Raw genomic sequence first — 20436 nt, 5'->3', positions numbered from 1 at the left:
TAATTACGTACAGGGAGAATAGGAAACTTACTAAAAAACATCTTAGATATTAGAGTAAGTCATATCAAATAGAGACTCTCATAGTTGAAATATATAAAAAAAACACGTCATCTTAAAATTAAACATGATATTAACTCTAAGTTCACACTTACTCATTTTTAATCCTGTTAACGCTTTTTTCATTTTTAGACTTAAAATTACTTTTTTCATTCTTGATCTACATAAAATTCAGATATCAAATTTGACAAAGAACTTTCGACCTATATATTAAGAACTTAGCAATACATTTGTAAGACGATGCTTTACCAGCCCTTCAGCAGCTCACTAGCAACATCCTTGTAGCTAACTTTCTTTTTCTTAGTAATCATAGGCTCCGCTTCTGCATTGGAGGTTTCTGGTAGCTTCTCTTCTCTAACACTTCGATTCATCGGTTGCTTGACTTTTTGGGTGGCAAGGCTAGGAATCATGTCAAATAACATTGCCTGCAGAGGGTAATCCGAAATTTCAAGTTTCTCAGTAACCTCATTGCTTTGCTCATTGTGCCTATCAGACATTTCTATTTCAGGAACCAACATTCTTTCATGTTCATTGTCATTCAAGTCCTCTTGCTTGTCTGCCTTATTTTGTTCAAAATTTTCCCCAATCTCAGCAACTTGGACATTTTCACATTCCTCAGTCTCCTGTGGTTCTGAACGTTTCTTGTAAAAATCAAGACTTCCTGCACTCGTGTCAATCTCCTGCTCAATTGGTCTTATGTCATGAGAATCACTTTCATGTGTTGATTCATATTCACATATTTTAGCAGGCTTTTTCGCAATTTGTTGTCGTGCTCTTCAAGCTTGTTTGACAGCTGGCTGTTTTACTTTTTTGGTACCACTGCCTGCAGGTCTTTCTCTTTTTTTTTGCCACCCTTCTCTTGGGATACCAAAGCCATACTGTCTTCACAAACAGCTTTAACACTCCTCTGTTGAATTCCCTTGTCAGAGAAAGAAATTTTTTGTTCTTCTACATTATCTCCACTCAGATGAGCCTCTAACCCCAAGTCCACTTCACTAAAACAGAAAGCAAAAAACCATCAAATGCCAAGGAAAATATTGATAGAATAAGACGACTCCTACATTTAACCACAGCTAATACCATCCATTTTAAACACCAGGGGCTAATCAAAATAAAGTAAAAATTTGTTATGTAGTACACTGGTGCAAATTCCCCAACAAGAACATATAATGTCTCAAATATTAAAGCAATTGGATTCACAAAAGGTTCCAAGTTCCAACATTGTCATCCCCCAAAGTCAGAATCTAAATGCTTTTCATGCATTAACTTACCAATCTTCAGCAGTTGTCTCTTCTATTCCCCAGGGTTTAAACTGTAAGAGTCTTCTGGTAATCTTTGGCTACTGTCTGAACAATCTTCTAACCACTGGGATTTAACTATATGCAACCTCTTGCTTTGCAGAAATTTTCTTTCTACTGAAGTGAAACTACATAGTCAAAGTTGCCCCATCCCTCCCGACCAAAATGGAAAGATAAAGGATGGAGGGAGGGGGAGAGAGTATGTGAGGGCACAATTAAATAACATATAAACAAATCATTATCATTCACCTAGTAATTTCAAACCAAGCTGGGAAATATAGTTTTAATTCACCACTTTTTTTAATAAGAAATTTAAGATGGAGAATCTCATTAAGCTGGGAAATGAAAATTACAGTTCGTAACTCTATAGAACAAGGTAGAAAACTTGAATACCAATAAGACATGTTAGAAAATCTGAGAAAATTTTGATATCTTTTTTATATCTAAAAATATTTTAGAGCATCCTAGATGATCTATTAAGATTTATTCTTCTTTTATATTTGATGATAGGTTTCCTTGTTTAATTAAGATCTTTGTTATTATAGACCTATTGTATCATGTAAATAGGAACATTATTTCCTATATTTATTGCATATAGTCTATATAAAATAGACTCTGTTGTGCAGTCAACAGTCAATATACATGGCTTTCAGCTTCTCTTGCATCTATTTTTCTCTCTATCAACAAGACAAGCCATACCAGCACCATTTTAAACTAAAATTTATGCATGTTGTGACACCCTCTACCCCTCACATATATATTAATAAAGGAATAAAAATTTAAATATTAATTAAAAGTATTTTTAAAATATTTTTAAATACAAGCCTTTCAAATGGGTAAAAGGCTCACATTCACTTTCTTCTACATCATATTCAAACTTGTCCAAATAAATAATAAAATCATCTCGGCTCAAAGAAGGTCATCTAAGTTTCATACAATTAATATAAAATCTATATCCTAATGTCACATCCTATCAGAGCGTGGTGTTCCCGTGTCCTCTAGCATGAGGTTCTTCATAGTCATCCACCTATTCATCTGCTTCCCCGAACACAAAGTTCAAGATCATCACAGGATTCAAACACAAACAACAAACCGGGAGTGAGTTATCACATTTCTAACTACTAGAGAGAAATAACACAACATATAGTAGCCAAATACAATTTACTTAGCATATCTCACATTATTTCATCACTTTGTCCTTCATCAATCACACTTTTCATCCATCAATCACACCTTTCAATCATCAATCACAATACACAGGAATCACACACTCCGATCAAGACATAATAACACATCAATTTCATAATAAACAATTAGTAAGCGTATGCAACAGTTATGCTAAGACTCAAGCCTATATGCAATGTGGTACCATGTCAGTGAAAAACCTCGTCGGGCGCCTAGGAGTACATGACAAGTCAAACCACACAATAGTAAGTCAAGTCACTCTCACTAGGTAATATCATAGGGAGACCAGTCAGGGTCACAGTGTTTTGCGAGAATGCTCCAACCATATGGGATCAACATAGGCTTAAAGGAGCACTCAAACCGTGTGACCCCCAAGGCCTACAGTCCAAAGAGTCCGTCAGGGCCTCTCTCTCCTGATTCAAGTCCAACCCAAAAAACATTTTAGCACACAGACTCTATCTATGAACTGTATAAAACACACGACTCCTCAATTGTTCTCAAAATAGTTTTAACTCGTCGCCCTAAAAGGGACTTAACATTAACTCGTCGCCCTTAAAGGGACTTAACATTAACTCGTCGCCCTTAAAGGAACTTAACATTAACTCGTCGCCCAAAAAGGGACTTAACATTAACTCGTCGCCCTTAAAGGGACTTATAGTCGTGTGATTATACAATTAATAGTTCATACTCAATGCACACAATATCTCGATCACATACATACACAATTTATCACATACACTCGATCTCAATCACAATGGTATAATATCAAAATAGCATGTTATCACACCTCATGGATCATATACACTTTACTTATGAACTACGCAATACACACATTTACTCAATTGTTTTGAAAATTATTTTAACTCGTTGGGTTCCCACAGTGGATCACATCACAATACTCGTCGCCCTTAAAGGGTCTTACAATTGTGTGATTGCACAGTTCATAGTTCACAACTCAATACATACATCTCATCTCAATACACATGTATTTCATCATCCGTCACATGTTCCATTTATCACATACGCACAGTTTGAATCATCATTTCATAACCTAAACATAACAATTTATACAAAAGATTTTATCACAATATGGGGTGTAAAACCTCTGAAATAGTTTCTCACAATTGTATCAAAATCAATTAATCAAAATCATGGGTTAAACACAAAGACATCAAGAGCACTCAAGTTTATCAATCAATTCTCATCAGGACATCAATTGGTACATAGAACACAATAATATTGTATTTATAATCATAAAGGAAAAGTTATAATTATATAAACATCCCAAAATAAACCCAAATTTAGTTCTCTAAGGATCCCTACACATGTTCATTCTAACCCCCAGTTGCGATAAACTCATCCCTTACCTATGAGCGGACTCATGTGTCTTCAGCCAGCGATAATAACATCTCTAGCGGTTCCCTGAGATTCCTTCAGTTATTCCTCCGACTGCTCCGATAGAATTCTCAAACGTCGGAGAAGAGATTGAAACCTCCACTTGTACTGTCTTCATGCGATTCCTTTTTCTCCCTCCACTAATATTATATCGAAAATCCCAACGGTGAAAGTGTGCGCAATTGAATTTCGAACAACATATCCAAATTTTATGAAAATCCAACGGTTAACAAAACCGGGATCGTAGTTTTACCGAGACAGTTTTGGGTTTCTGCGGGAAATTAAAATGCTACAATGCGAAGGGTTTTACTCTAAGCTCAGATATGATTTTAAAATTCCCAACGGTGAGAATGTTAGAAATTGGGTTTCGAACGTGGTACTCAAATTTCACGACGATCCAACGGTGAACGAGTTCGAGATCGTCATTTTTCTGAGATAGGTTTGGTGGGCTGCGAGAAAAAAAAAGGATTTTGAGAGGAGAAGGGGAAAAACGAAAATGAGGCCAAAAAGAGGCATCTGACTTAACATAACTATTTATACCTAGGATATTCAGCCTATTATTTGCTCTATATTTATTTATTTATTTATTTTATAAAAACACTCTATTTTATTTTCTATCAAACAAATAAATAAAATACCCTTTTTATTTTCTCTCAAATCATTATTTTAATTAATAATTATATCTCCTTATTTATTTATTTATAAAATCTCATTATTTTTATAAAAATCTATTTATTTATAAATAACAATCCTTTTTAATCTAAATTACAAAAATTGGGATGTTACACATGTTATTTTTGGCCTTTTTCATCTTTGGAAACATATTTACGAAAAGCCCAGATGATGAATCTTTGGGTGCAATAGCATATCCATATTTTATTACTTTGTCTGGTTTTCCGGATTGTTCAAACCAATGACTTGATTGATTCACTGTTTTCCTATCAAAGTTGCCTGTCTAGTCTAGTTTTTATTTATCATTTATAAAGAAGAAACATGTAAAAAAAAAAAAAAAAGCTAACAGAAAATTGAGAAACAAAAACTATCTTGTAATTAACAAATTGTACTGCATAAGCCGTTGATGGTGCACACTTAACAAGGTGCCAATAGGACAGATCACTTACCTACTCTGTATTTGTTCAAAGTCAGTCTGATATCCTGGCACAAGCAAGGCCACTAAATGGGTTGCACAAGTAAGATTAGAGGTAACTTTTCCACCACCCATTAGAACTTCAAGCTTAAATCTCCTCAGAGCAAGTTGCAACATAAAATGCCAATCACTTTTCCTATATGAAAATATTGAATGATCAGAGAGCTAAGGAGAAAATTTGGTGGAAATAATGATCATAATCAAAATCCTAAATCTCATATAGTGCTGAAATTCAAAAAAAGATTTGATTTAACATTATATCTTACAATGAAGGTATCACATAGTGGAAATAAAAAGAGCATCTGTAAAAGAAAGACCACTTATCCTTTGGGCAGTATTTTTTCCTGTAATGATCGACAGTGCTAACATCTTTTGACCAATGAATATTGCTTAAGAGCTACAAAAGATGATATAAATGAAAGTTAATTCACTTTAATGAGGCATAACCTATGTTGACTTTGCTAAATATTAAGGGAAAAAAAACACATATCACATCAATCAAGTAGTTAGTTACTAGTTACAATGTAAACAACCCATCATACGGCAAAGTCCACAGCACACAAACGGAAAAGAAGTTACCACTTCGCTCCTATAAAAAAAAAAGTGCAACAATCTAAGGGTGGCAGGTGGTACAAGGGAAATTTTTTCATGCCTGGGAATAATCCTGAGAATCATGATTCCTAGGAATGACTAAAATCTGTTTGGTTGATGATAAATATTCCTGAAAATATTTATACAAGTTTCCTAAGAATTAAAGAGTAACATGGTATTTTTACCATAAACTTTAACTATTTACCACAGTAAAACTTTTTTTTAACTTGAGCAAGTTAGATTCTCACCTCCCACGGGAACAATTTTGTGAGAAACCTAGCTAAAAAAAATCTCGAAAAATATTGTTTCAAGTGAATGTTCCGTTTTAAAAAATAAACCAAACATGGAAAACAAGGATTCCCAACTTCAGAATCCCAGGAATCTAAAAATTTTCCTTGTACCAAACACCCCCTAAGGAAAAAATGCATTAACTAACACTTGACTTAACTGAAAACCACACCCCAATCTTCACATTAACATGGTGCTTTGTTTCCTTCATATTTCAATGTGAATATTTACTTAAGATAGATAGAGTCCAAAATTTGACAAGATAGAAACTAGCTTGTAGCAAATGCTATTACCGGCTTGATGTCTCCAAGATCAAGGTCCAAGTGGTAAGTGTCTGAGAACTCATCAACTTCTTCCTGTAACTTCTTTGTCAGTCCAGATAGAAAAAGGAAGTACCTTTCAAAGGAAACATTGAAAGCAATATACAATCAGAAAAGCTTTTATAGGATTCAAATAAGTTTATATTCAGTCATATAACTCACTTAGGCTGTAAGCAGACAAGCTTCTTTTGTTCATAGCAATCTAACACCCAAGAATAATGAATGATATCACCATGATGCTTTGCTGCTTCAAATTTAAACCCTACAGTACAGACAACTATCTTTTATTAGATCTTGAGACAGTAAAATTGTCCTTTTCATGCACAGCGTTTGCACAAATACATAAACACAGAGAGAGAGAGAGAGAACCCTTGCTGTCTGCTGCAACACAATGCATGACTGAGTTATTCGAATTCATTGAAAAAGTTCCCCCATTCTCAGCAATTAATTTGTGCAAGGACTCGGGAGAATGAGATTGAGGCACATTAACAAAATCTGTGCAAGTCAAGGAAAACTATATTGCAACTATAATTGTAATGGAAAGAATTGTGTTGGGTCTATTTTATGGCAATTAAAGCCCCCCTATTATTAAGAGGAACACAAGTTAATGGAGCCTGAAGCGATTGTCATCACATTTTGTGCATATGCAATTGCTTTCTGTTGGCACAACCATTTCAGTGAATGTGGAGAGGAAAAGAAAAATATGAACATCTAGAAGCACATGCAACTCGGAAAAAAAGAAAAGGAGCAAAAGAGGTAATTTGGAAAATGTAACCAATGTGGGTGCAGGTCATGTATTTATGTAGAATAAAATAAGGTAGTTGCACAATGTCATACAGGATAATACAAAGGACTAGAAAACCTACACGCAAATTAATACACCACCTTTAACGTGAGGAAATAAGTATAAAGGAGGAATTTTAAAACAAAAATATATATAAAAAATAGCAGTTAGTTAGTGGACAATTGGTAGGTAGCAAGATTCTCCAGGATACAGAACATCATATTTGAAAATATTAAGGACCCCCCCTTAACGCTGGAAACATCAGTTTGAATTAAATGAGAAGGAACAATGGACAAGTTTTTCTTTTCTCCCCTAGTGGAGGATTTCAGTCGTTTTGGTTTACTGTCCTGTTTGCTGCCATATTCTGTATCCCTCTGCGTGGTACCATTGCTAGAATGTACTAGTTCTATAAATGCTGTAAAGGGAGAAAAAGAAAGGAATCAATCTTACAGTGACATCATCAATGAAGATACCAGAATCCTATTTTGCAAATCCCTTACATTGAACATCAAAGCATTCATACCAAGGCTTGCCATATCTCACCCTGTCAATCCGAGACTGTAAGGTGCAGAAAATACCTGTAAACAAAATCATTCATAAAACTGTGCTGTTCATAAGACTATTATATAGACAGCAATCCTTCCACTCGGACGGATTTTTTTTGGGGGGGGAGCAGGGGCCTTGTCCCTCCCTCAAGATCCCTTGTATATACTTGAGAAGAGAAGAAAATATTGATAGAAAAATAGAGTATTGAGTTAATGTTTGCTTAATTTTTCTCTAGTAGTAGATTTTATATCTAGTTTTACACAAAATTAATAATAAGTATTTTTGTGGAACTTTTAATTTACTAAATAATTATTTATTAGAAGTTATTCATTTAAATAATTGTGTAAAAAAAAAAATCGGCCCCACCTTTGATGCATTCCTGGATCGGTCCCTGCTTCCACTTAAAGATAGACACACTACATTTGAAGGACATACCTCAGATTCTATAGTTCGGATATCACTGGTTATAGACCGAATAATTAATCTGCATGAAGAGAAGGGTAAATATTGATCAACATTGAAAATACCAGTGACATATACTTGGCGAGTTCATAATTAAGGTGAAAATACTTACTTCTCAGGGCTATCAACCCACATATCAGGTCTTTCTTTTGAATGATTAGTTACTTGATAAAAACTTGGTGGCATCTTCTTTGGATATTCATACTTTCTGAGAGAAAAAGAGGCAGAGAAGTTGAAGATATTTGATGAATTATAGTATGCCATTTTGTTTATCACCAGAAAATGCAAGCAATTTAAACACACAAGGAAAAACAATACGCAATATTACCTCATCAAAACAATTGACCTGAAAATATAACTTACCTGAAGTAAGGTTTTTGTTTGGTCACTACAGCATCAAGCTCATCATCAGAGAGTCCAGTACCAACTCTGCAAAAGGAGATAAATCTGCAATATAAAGAAGAACCTGATTAATGGAGCTATGTATAGATAGCTATGCATATAAGTGAAAACAAGCTAGTTTAAGTATCTCAACTTTACTTTATCCCAACAAAAGGGATACCATGGTTTGCTAACAGAACAGGAACAAAATGAAACAAACAGAAAATTTGCAAAGGTTTATCAAATTCAATACACAGTTCACTTATATTCCAGATGTGGGTAACCAAACCAAACTAATTTAGCGTAACCCAAGTATATTACTTACCACATGTTTGCAATATTGAAAGGATTTTCATTGTGCAGAAATTGAAATAAAAGTTGAAACTATTCGAAGGCTGATATGAGGGGTGGTGATGTGGGACATGATGGAGAGGCGGTCAATGATTTAATGCCATATAGAGTATATAAGACATGTGGCAATTATATTGCCACATCATTTAATCATGCCAACAACAGGGACTAAAATTGGGCACTTTTAAATGACAAGGGATCAAAACCAAAATTTGACATATTCATAAGAACCAAAATCATAAGAAATCCCTGACACATTTATACCGCTTAGGGTGCGTATTTGGGGATGGGCGCTCTGCGAGGCCAACCAAGAATCGAGCAACCTGAAAAGAAAAGCATACTGCTACAAGTTCATTTGAAGAGCGAAGGAATAATTTGTTAAAAGGTCAAATGCAGTGGGAAAATGACCAAACCTCTCCTCCACGTCGTCCAGAGCCATAGCAGCCACCTACAAATAGTAGAAAACAGCAAAGTCAAAATAACCATGTTAAACAAACTGCTATAGGATGTATAATTTTTTTTTTATCAGCAAAAATACGAATATATTATATATAGTAGTAAAATCAGTACAATTGGTACTGTTGTATTTACATCCTAGTGACATTATGTGCGGATCTATGGTGTCCTAATACAAGCTTTAAAGAAATAATTAGGCAGCCATAGATCTGTATCTAAACTAGGATCCCAACCACAAAATATCTATAAACCAATTCCCCCTGGAACACGAAACCCAGCCCTGATGTTGCTAGACCAGGAGTGGAGCGGAATGTCAAATCCTTTTTTCACATTTTAAAGCCAGGTCCAGCAGAAATAGGATGTATCAATTTAAGAACATAAATCATATACCTATGATAAGTACATCCAGATCAGAGCCAGCTTGAATGTATTCAGGCTTCAATTTTAGCCACTTTCCACTACAATCACTAGGTTCCCATTTGGAGCTGTGGTCTTTTAAAACAATTCCCTCGTCTCTTAAAAAAGGAAGAAAAGAAATGCATAACATGAAACACTAAGACCTAATAAGAGGGCAAATGTAAGGAGGAACAAAAGAAAGTAGAGGATCATAGCCTTTGAAATAGTGAAATTGTGCAACTCCCTAATAGCTGTGCAACTAACAGAGGGAGTTAGTTAGGATTGTTGTAATAGAAATAAAAGATGAGAAGGGAGAAGGAGGAACCAAAAGTTGAGACTTGAGACAGCACTGATCTCTTAAACACAAGTATCTAAGGTGGAGGCTCATGAATGATGTTAATATCTTTAATTGCAACTATATATATATATATATATATAAGAGGCATATTAAGTAAGAGAACTCTTGGTTATGAGAAATGAGAACAATAAATTTGGATCGTAGAAACATACATAGATGGTTCGGAGTAAAACTTTGCAAACACATGGCCACTTAAAAAAAAAATTATGTACATTTATCATTTAATCTTGAACTTTCAAATATGATCTAACTGTCCAGATTTATACTTCTTATTTCTCATGGTAACAAGAGTTCCTTCTATATATATAACATATGATCTTCCATAATAATCTTCAAAATAAGAATTGAGAAAACTCAGAGAAATGGAGTTTGGTTTGGTGAGAATGAAGGGGCATTTAGATATTTAATATAAAATACCTAACATCTAAAGTTTTTGGTATAGTTGGTTCATGGCATGCTCCTTTCTTATATTGAAAGCTTGTGTCATTTAGCTTGACATGTAAAAATAGCTATTAAGTGTTTGAGACTTTCCAAACCCTCCTAGATCAGTTTTTGTACAAGTCAGTTAAAAAAATTACAGATCGCGGCTTTATATATCCACATATAGCTTGGTTGGCAAAATTAACCAAAATAAACTAAGGGTTTTACTAACCTATTTTCAATGGTTTTTATGAAAAACCTCTCAACTCCATCCACATTATGAGCAATAAATGACCAACAAGGTTCACCTGTATAACAGCACAAAAATCACAAATATTATATGAGCATATGCTAACTCATTGAACCAATAAATAGAAAATTATGTGAAAATTAACAAATGAGGATATGATAAAAAGAAATAGTATCAAAGATATGCATATTGCCAGTAGAAATGTTGATGCACACACAAGATTAAAAACTGCACATCCATAATAACAAAAATATATTGATGATTTGAAATGACATGACATTGCAACAAATAGCAAGACAGAGGAGATGGCCACAGAAAGTGTAATCATTACCATTCACCAAACTTGATTAGTTCATGTCATCCCCATCATGACACTTAAACACATACAAAATTGTTTCCTTTTTATCCCTTTGTAAGATTCCCGCAAATTTTGACTTTCCGGATAGATTTTTACATGGATATTACCAGTTATCTTCCTTTACACTCACTCTTTCTTTTTATTGGGTAAACTTCAGTAATAGGTGGTTTCCTAACAGATTCTGTCATATTTACCTTAATAGATGTTACTCCTGCTTTCTCTCTATACTGTCATTCCAAGTAGTATATTTTCTCATGCATCCACTCATTTACCAGAATACTGCCATCTTTGTACAATGTACCTTATGCTCTTGACCTCTTGTTGACAGTGGCACCTTACCACCCAATATACAGTACTTTAAAGCATTGTATATCTAACAAGAAAGTAATACTAGATGGAGAAAAAGATATTCTGAAAAAGAAGGATGAAGAAGCAAGCAGAAGATAAAAATGCAGCATGGCTCTCAACTATAAAAAATGGAAACTCCCCTTAAACAGCTGAGAGCTGAGAACCCATAAGCATAATCCTACTCTATAACAAGTTTTAGGGTATAGACATGCCCTTGATGATGTGGGCATTCTGCTCCACCAAAATGCACTTACCCCTTGTTTGGTTACTATGGAAAAGAGAAGGAAGAGAATTGTGTGGAAGACACGTGTGCATGTGTTTGTTTGTGTGGAATTGTGTGGAAATTTTAAAATTTCAATGTGGGCCACACACCTTTATTTCTTACCTACCAAACAACTTCAATTCAAATATTTCCTCTCTATTCCACTCTATTCCATTCCATTCCCTCCCTTTCTTTCCTCACATCCAAACACACATTTTGATTTTTGCTACATGAGAAGTACAGTGCTGTGCAACTACAAGTTTCATTTCATTTGCCACAGCTCAATAGTGAATGCAACTGTACAAGATTTACTACTAGGTTTAATCACCCATATTAGTTTCCCCAAACCTCACACACATTCTCTATCTCTCTCTTTATCTTTCCTCAAGTTACAATAAGAAAATAATGTCACAATTGTCTAAACATGTCTCAGAATATAAATTTCATTTATATGGTCCAAAAAAAAAAAATCAACTCAAGCCACATCACCAATCTGAAATCATGAAAGTTGGATTGAAGAGAAAGAACAGTTGGGAAATTCCTTAAAGTACACAAGACAAGACAAATTGCTCATGAGAAAATCTTACCAGAAGAAATATAACTGTTGATACCAGCATTAGGTACCAAAATTTCCAAACGACCCTTCACTGGCCTTACAATTTTACCCAAAATCTCATGCTGTTCCTTCAAAGTTTGGTGAATCACACTAGTATCTCCAAAATAAAGGATATCAAATGCAACATCTAGCCACTTTCAAGTCAAGGCATATCATATATAAATTTTTCTTGCATTAGAAAATCTTCATCACCTACAGAATTAGAGATATTCATTTTTCCATTGAAACCAAAACCATATCAAATTTCCAGATAGCTGGAATTAATAGTTGAAAACTTGAAATGTTCAGATACAAGGATACAGCATAACTGCATCAAGAAAGGACCTAAAAAGGTTAAAATTGAACTTGATAGTTTCTCGTAAAAAATAAAAAAAAAGAAAGAAAAGATTCAAAATGGATAACCTGTCTATCACTATCAGGTCCGTCTCTTGCTGCCTTGGCTGCCAATAACAGAAAATATTAAATGGTAGTGTTACAGAAAATTATAGATTTACTGTGATCAAGCCTTATTAAAGTACGTGCCTATTTCCTGATTTGAACCAAACTCAGCAAAATGTTTCAAGGATGTATCCCACACCAACATTTCACCATCAAGGATGCACCTAAGAAAGATAACAAGGACCCAAATGAAAAATACATAAGCTATTTCAGAAACATACATACACTACTATTGTTATATATACATTATATCAAACAGCCCCTCCAAGTTATAGTTGCATGCACCCTTCCCATCAAGAAGAATAAACAAATGGGATAGAAATTATTAGATATAAACAAAATTGTAATACATGAAACAAAATAAATGTTCGCCTATCAACAAGAACATTTTGTATTATGATTTCGGACATCGCATGTGCATATTCAGAATGATCAATAAAGTTCCTGCAATGATGAAAAAAGTAAATAACAGAATATCTATCTTTAGGAAAAAAAATCTACAAGAAATAAATAGAGGCAAATGGAAAACCCAAGGAAAAACGAAGAGTAACCCATATTGTGTTACATTAGGCTTCTTTATCAATGTATAAGTTGTTGTATAAATATATAAAACAATTCACCAAGCATTCTTATGCTTTCAAAGCTCAAAAGTAACACATTCAGGCAAGACAGGGTGAAAACAAGAATCCCGTGGTGAAAGGGCCACAATCTTAAGTATAACAGTGTTTTATTGTGTAATATCAATTGAGCTAGCTTTTGAGGTTGGATTATACCCAAACTCACATTCTAAGATGGTATTAGAGTCTATCCTAGATCCATTAACAGACCACCCATCATATTATCCACACACCAAGTCCAAAAGTTCTCTGAGCGAGAAGGGGTGTATTGGGAAAAATCCAAGTCCCGTATCAGCTAAAGACAAAGCAAAGATAAAATATATAAGTGGGGGACAACCTTCATCCCATGAGCTAGTTTTTGGGGTTGAGTTAGGCCCAAACTCACATTCTAAGATGGTATTAAGAGCTAGGTTCTTCTTGAGAGAAGAATAACGTGTGACACAACAACACACAATAAAACGATTTTATATTAAATGAAAAATAATATAAAATACATTTAAATATAGAACACACATATGCACTTGCCTTGAGAAGAAATGTATCTCAGTTCTATTTTTACGAATTTGAATGCAGCCACCATCAAATTTGCACTCAACAACCACTTCCTTCCCATGAAGCTAAATAGCATAAACATACAAATAGGAAAAGTAAGTAATAAATAGCAAACTAATGAATTCGCTATGCATGAAATCATGTATTATCGCATTAACTATTGAATAGTTTTAAATAAGGTTGTTGAGGTCCTCAAGTCCTGTGTTGAAAATCACCTTACAGAAGCATGCATAATCTTTAACCACAGTTTAGGTTGGAACAGGTGGTCAGTGGTCACAGATGTTGAAATTATAGGGTTTAGGTAGGGAAGGAGAAAAACAAAGAAACTTTCAACGGTATTCTTCTTAGATTGATATGGTATACAACGATGTGATACAACAGTGAAATCACAAACCCCTATTTATACTAGGAATCAGGTTTAGGCCCCTAACACTAATCAAATAAGGGAGCCAATAACTTGTTAAAGAGAAAGATAAAATCCCTAAGAAGATCCCAATAAATATCTGAACAAATACACAGCATAGGAAGTTCAAAGATTTGTCATATGCTCCAAGCTGAAAATAAGGATCTGTAAAGGCTGATTTCGGTTAAACAAGTTTTTTTTAGGTTGGAGGATAAAAAGATATTTCATGACAGAATTTCACCTATTAATTTGGCAAGGAGGAGAAAACCTATGATGCTTGATGTGTAAAGAGGAGTTAACTTTGCAAATATGTCCTCCATCTCCATGTCATGTTATGTTAGGATCCAATTGCAAGGTATGACACTTGGAGTCCCACATTAGAAGTATGGGATTCTAGTGGTGGGTTTATAAGGCCTTGGGCTCTCCAACTACAATAGCTAGCTTTTGTGGTGTGGTTCTTCCAAGGTTCTTGTCACCTTGTCATGGAAAGGAATAAGATTGACCAGTGATTTGGTTGGGGCATAAGTGACTGAATAAAAGGCTTAGCAAAGCAAACATTCTTCCATGCTTCAGTTGCATTAGCAACTCTCTTAGCTAATTGGGGGCACACAGCTTTTCCAACTTCAATATCCTACAGAAGAAAAGATTTAAGATTGATTATACAAAGCATATTAACAAGCAATATGCAAATAGGAATTTTCAATTATATTTCAATCTTTATTTTCCATTGCTATACATCAGACCTTTGATAATTAGGAATGGCTTGACAAATCCCCTCAGCCTCATGGATTTATATCGAAAACTTTACAAAACAAAATCCCTTAGTTTAGGGACTGGCACATCTTTATACAATATACTATTTACTATTCTAAGTACAAAATATAACAACTAATACCAACTAATTCACATAATATCTTCCCTCTCCCTCAAGCTAGTGCAGCATATATAAGTCATATGCATCAAACTTGTTTCATATGCATGTTACCTGTGGCCTTGGAGAGACTTATCTGCTACAAATTAACCATTAAATTAAAGTTCACATGAGGTGGCATTGCCCTCAATAAGAACACCATACCCAGAAAGCTAATGTTCAGATCTTGCTAGGCTCATTTAGAGCCCAAGTTGCAAGAATAAAGAAGATATCATTGAAGGCTATATAGTGTTCCAAAACTATTTTACTAAATCACAACTAACCTGCCGCTTATGACGTTGATTCCGATCCCTTAGCTTTTCACATACTAATTTTAAGTCACAGGTAACTTTAAACAAGACTTCAGCATCAGGATGGAATTCATGAAAAATGCTTTTTTCACTAATTCCCAGTTTTAGATCTGCAACAAAATTGAGTTATAGGCTCAAAGCTCATTTAAGTCTTAAGAGTTAAGATATTAAATCAATTTACTGGTGTAAAAGAAAAACACCTTTCAGGATTATCATGATTATCCACTTCATTTTCTGTGCATTTGTCTTTTGGATAAGGGTAGAAAGAACCAAAATTTTCTCAGCCCTGTAACAATGATTGCACCATTAAGAATCACATTAAATAAAAAAAAAAGATCATTGAGAATGGTGAAGCCAAATGTTAAGAACCATTAGAATAATCTAACATCACCAATTGAATGTATAAAACTTAAAACATAATAGCAACATATTAGACAAGAATGTGGGGAGAGATAAGGTCTTTTGGTTCAATATACCGCAAAGTATTTTCAAATTTTGTAAACTATCAATAATAAAAGGTTTACAAAACACTGACGCACCATAAAAGTGTAAACAATATTATTCAATCCCATCTGCATGCTGTTAAGAACCTACACATTTCAGTAGATAACAGAATCTGGTATAAATATAAATAAATAAATATATATATATATATACTCCCTTGGAATCAACAAACGACATTGATTTCATAATTCAAATTCTAATGCCAAAAATAGACCAAGAGCAGGTTTATCTTTCATTTTTATTATTTGTCATTTTCATTTTTGAATGGCAGGCCAGGGAGCCAGGGGTGGCCCAAGCATAAGACTGTAAAGCCCTTGCTTGAAGAAAATAAGTACTTATAGGAAAAGAACATGAGAAAATAAAATAAAATGAGCTTATCCTATAAGCTAAAATCGACTTATACATTTAACTTTTATAGAAACTCTTTCATTTAACTTCTTCAAAAGTTGAAGTGCATAAGTTGATTTTAGCTTATAGAAGAATCTCAATTCATTCCACCTTCTTATTCTCTTCTTTTATATGTGCATTTGGAAGAAATTTTCCAACCAGAGCCTTGATCAAGCATTCACAAAATAAGTACTTAGCATGTAAGCACTTGTACAAGTTGTTTTTATAATCAAAGAGGACATAGAGTTAAAGTGTTATAATTTTGTAAGTTGCTCTCATAAGCTATATGGAAGAGCTTAACAACTAGCATTTGCCAATTAAAATAAAAAAAAAAAAAAAAAAGAGAGAGAGAGAATTTCTCGCAGCATCAATTTTTTTTCCTTACGGTCAATCAAAACTTTTCACATCAACCTCAAGGTTCATTTTTTTTTTCTCAACATTTCGCAAACTTCCCCCCATCAACATCACGTAGTAACTAAAAATGTGAATACAACAATCAAGTATAGAACTATAAACAAGAAGGAAAAAAATGCAACTGTTTTCAGCGGAAGCCAACCGGTCAAGCAACTCATTCAGCTCCCTTATCGTCGGGGGAGTCGCGGGAGATGCCGAGGGCGTCGATGAGGGAGGTGGCGAGGACGGACTCCTTGAGGCCGTAGGAGGCGCGCTCGCGGTCGAGGTTTGGGAGAAGGAGGCTGACGGCGGGGAAGAAATTGCGGCCGGAGGGTTGTAAGTTTTTTTTTTCACGTAATTTTTTTTTATTTTAATTTGTTTTGTTTTCAATTTTTTAAAATTGTAAAAAATATATATATTTATTTTTAATTATTAAATAAATAATTTTAATTTTTTTATTAGTTTTATTTAATATGTTGTATATTTTTTATGATTTTTTAATATGTTATATATTTTTTTAATGTTTTATTATTTAAAATATATTATATTTTTTAATATTGTTTTATTTAATATATTTTTCTATATTTAAAATTTAGATAATCTTTTAATAAAAATAAATACTAAAATTAAAAGGAGATACTAAAATTTTAAAATACTTTAATTTAAAAATCAAAGATATTTATATGAAAATTACATGTTTTTAATAATAATAATAATAATAATAATAATGAGATAATACCCCATAACGTCTCTCTCATCTTATTGGATTGGATTTGCATTTTGTTGTCCTCTTGTTCTATTACCTCTATCTCCTCCTGGTCTAGGATGATCAGTGTAATTATGTTGTTGTTGGAAACATGATCATCATCTTCGTTATTGTTAATATTGTTATTATCATCATCTTCCTCTTCATTTTCATAAATCATGTCACGCATTTGAGTAGGTAATGATAAACGATGATAAGAGCTCGATGGTGATAGATTATATACAAATGATGGAGTATTGAAAGTGGTGTCAAACCTTTGTGAGTGTCCATAAAAAACATTTGAGGTAGAGGAACTTGAAATGAGTATTGAGACATATATACTTGAAATGAGTATTGAGGCATATATGATAAGAATCCCACTGGTTGGAAATTTTCTTGACATCCTTGAGATATTTTGTTGACATCCTTGAGACGCGTATCCAGAGAAAGCCATTGATTGATATTGTGCTTGTGATGGATGATGTTGAGGCATATATCTAGAAACATGTACTAGAGGTAGGTTAGGTTTAGCATGATTGATGTTGGTGATGACCAGAATAGTGAATTAAGATTTACAAAGTTAAAAATAATAATGAATAATAATATCAATAATTTTTTTAAATTGTAAACTAAACGTACAACCTCAGTAAATAATAGTGTCCCCTTACATGATATATATCGTCTAGTTCGATGTATATACCATTACATATATTCTAAATTTTCATGCAAAAGACCTTGGTTTATTTTACTGTGAACAATATAATCATTTTAATTATTCCATTTGGCAATCCAGTGACGATGATGGTGAAGCCAAAAAATATTTGTTCTCCCTCTCATGTTTATGTCATGGAGTTGATCTAGGTTTGGTGGGTCATTTGAAATAATTAGTCGCAATTCAAATTGTCACATGACCCTATCTATTGGATGACATTCCACAATTGCAAAACATATGAGAGAGACTTTTTCCCGAATAATCATTGATACCTCAACATCATTAATTAATGACCTCATTTTTGGTGTATCATAAGGAATCCACAAGAACTGCAAGACAAACATTATTATTGTCACATATTTAAGTTTGAAAAGGAAACAGAAAAAAAATACTTCACTCATCAAAATTAAGAAATGAACCTCATTATATGTAGTCTATCAAATATGACGCGTATCAATCTAACTTAATTGGCAGAAATGTTTGTTTGGGTTGCTGGATGAGACCACCTTCATACAAGAGAAAATTCAAGTCCTTCTTGTACTTCTTCCATGGATAGGTGATCTATCTTCAGGGTAATACATTTAATGTGGTCTCACGCCCATGATTGTAGCAGCAACAAACATCTACCAATTTCCGTTTGGTTAGACTTCACAACCTGATCTAGAACTCAGAAAAAGGATGTTAATACTACTGCACCCCAACTGTAATGTCCCGCCTCAGTCAAATTTGATAATAAAAGGATATACATGAAATGATCTCTTGCACTTGATGTATATGGCATCAAACAGTCACTTATCAGCATCATGATATGAGCTTTAGCATGTTGTGCAATGACAGCATCATCAGCATCAACGGGAAGTTGTTGAAATTTTTTTCTACAACCAGCTTAGATAAATCATTTTACCCTTTACATACTTATCATGTGGAGTGTCCCCTAGTAATGCCTGACAAGCAACATGTACATCACCTATGATGATACCATTTACTGGCAATCCATTAATCTTCAAGCCCAACTCTAGGGCCACATCTTGTAAAGTTATGGTTAAATCTCCATGTGGAAAATGAAATGTGTGTCTCGATTCTCCAACGTTCAACCAACAGTCTAACCAGATGGTGGTTAATATCAACTTTTCTGACATTTATAACATGACCGAAACCAGCTAAAGTGATTAGGTTTTTTACACAATCATCTATCTGATCCAAGTGTATAAAATCCCAGACATAATTATACCTCGAACGAATCATTCTCTCTTGGCTTTCCCACACTTGATTCGAAATATGGTTGTCTTATAAGCGCAACAACAACCCATCAATTGGTCCAGGTTGTGCATATGTCATTGGTTCACAATGAAGAAAACAAGAAATGGATAGAAGGTTGAAAGAAATGGGATGTAGACAAACAAAAACACGCTTCATGAGGAACTTAGTTTGGATGAAATAACAATGGAGAAGAATGAAAGTGAAACTCAATAAAAGCATACTATATTTGTATAAGTTGCTTCATGAAAATGCATGACACACTTAATGAGAATTGGTTTGTTACCAAAGTGTAGGCCTCTGATAACTTAACTTGTATAAAGCCAATATGCACACGAGGAGTCCAGTATACACATCACCATACTATTCATGGGTTTGATATTACAACTTGATTGGACCTCATACACTTAATGGTTTCAGTTGTCGTGATGACAACTTATTATTCAGTTGTTGTAAAATAGGCATTTAGTCTTTCACCCAACTATTTTTCTACCAAGATTCCACGAGTATATATCCTTTCATGTAAGCTACCTTATATAATATTTAGCAGGCTGATATTTACTAGCATGTGCTTCCTTCTTGTACACAACTTTACTTTTATACTATTCATGTATGTGCATGTTTCACGAATGCATAGGTATCCTATGCAATATTCAGCAAGTTGTTCTTGTACTAGCATGTGCACGACAACACAAGAATTATACTATTGTGAAGGTTTGTGCATGCTTCACGAGTACATTAAGTTGTTGTCATTATTTCTGCAATTTGATTCAACAATTCACTACATTATTTCAGCTTCATCCAAAAGGCCAAAATGGTGTAGTTATTTTTTATTTTTTTTTGCATTTTTCCAACACTTTGATTGACATATTGACTGCGTGCAAGTGGCCAAATTACTGCAATAAATTTTTGCAATTTTCCTACATTGTCATTGAGCA

General features: G+C 33.9%; 1 pseudogene across 1 annotated transcript; it reads right to left on the bottom strand.

Moving 5' to 3' along the window:
* Positions 1-155: 155 nt before the first annotated feature.
* On the bottom strand, positions 156-17719 carry LOC100784154 (DNA ligase 4-like; annotated as a pseudogene). Its single transcript, XR_005886450.1, has 26 exons — positions 17532-17719; positions 16948-17193; positions 15701-15786; positions 15474-15610; positions 14836-14910; positions 13850-13941; positions 13080-13151; positions 12792-12871; positions 12664-12709; positions 12241-12422; positions 10668-10743; positions 9652-9776; positions 9219-9253; positions 9070-9128; positions 8437-8520; positions 8186-8281; positions 8047-8095; positions 7566-7643; positions 7277-7480; positions 6651-6776; positions 6444-6543; positions 6255-6357; positions 5349-5479; positions 5057-5218; positions 1329-1483; positions 156-1052 (listed from the first exon to the last, which is right to left on the bottom strand). The product of XR_005886450.1 is annotated as a DNA ligase 4-like (transcript).
* Positions 17720-20436: the final 2717 nt, after the last annotated feature.

This window comes from Glycine max, chromosome 9 (genome assembly GCF_000004515.6).
Source record: "Glycine max cultivar Williams 82 chromosome 9, Glycine_max_v4.0, whole genome shotgun sequence".
NCBI lineage: Eukaryota > Viridiplantae > Streptophyta > Magnoliopsida > Fabales > Fabaceae > Glycine > Glycine max.
Note: the sequence above shows the minus strand (reverse complement) of the source record. Positions and strands in the feature narration are given on the sequence as shown.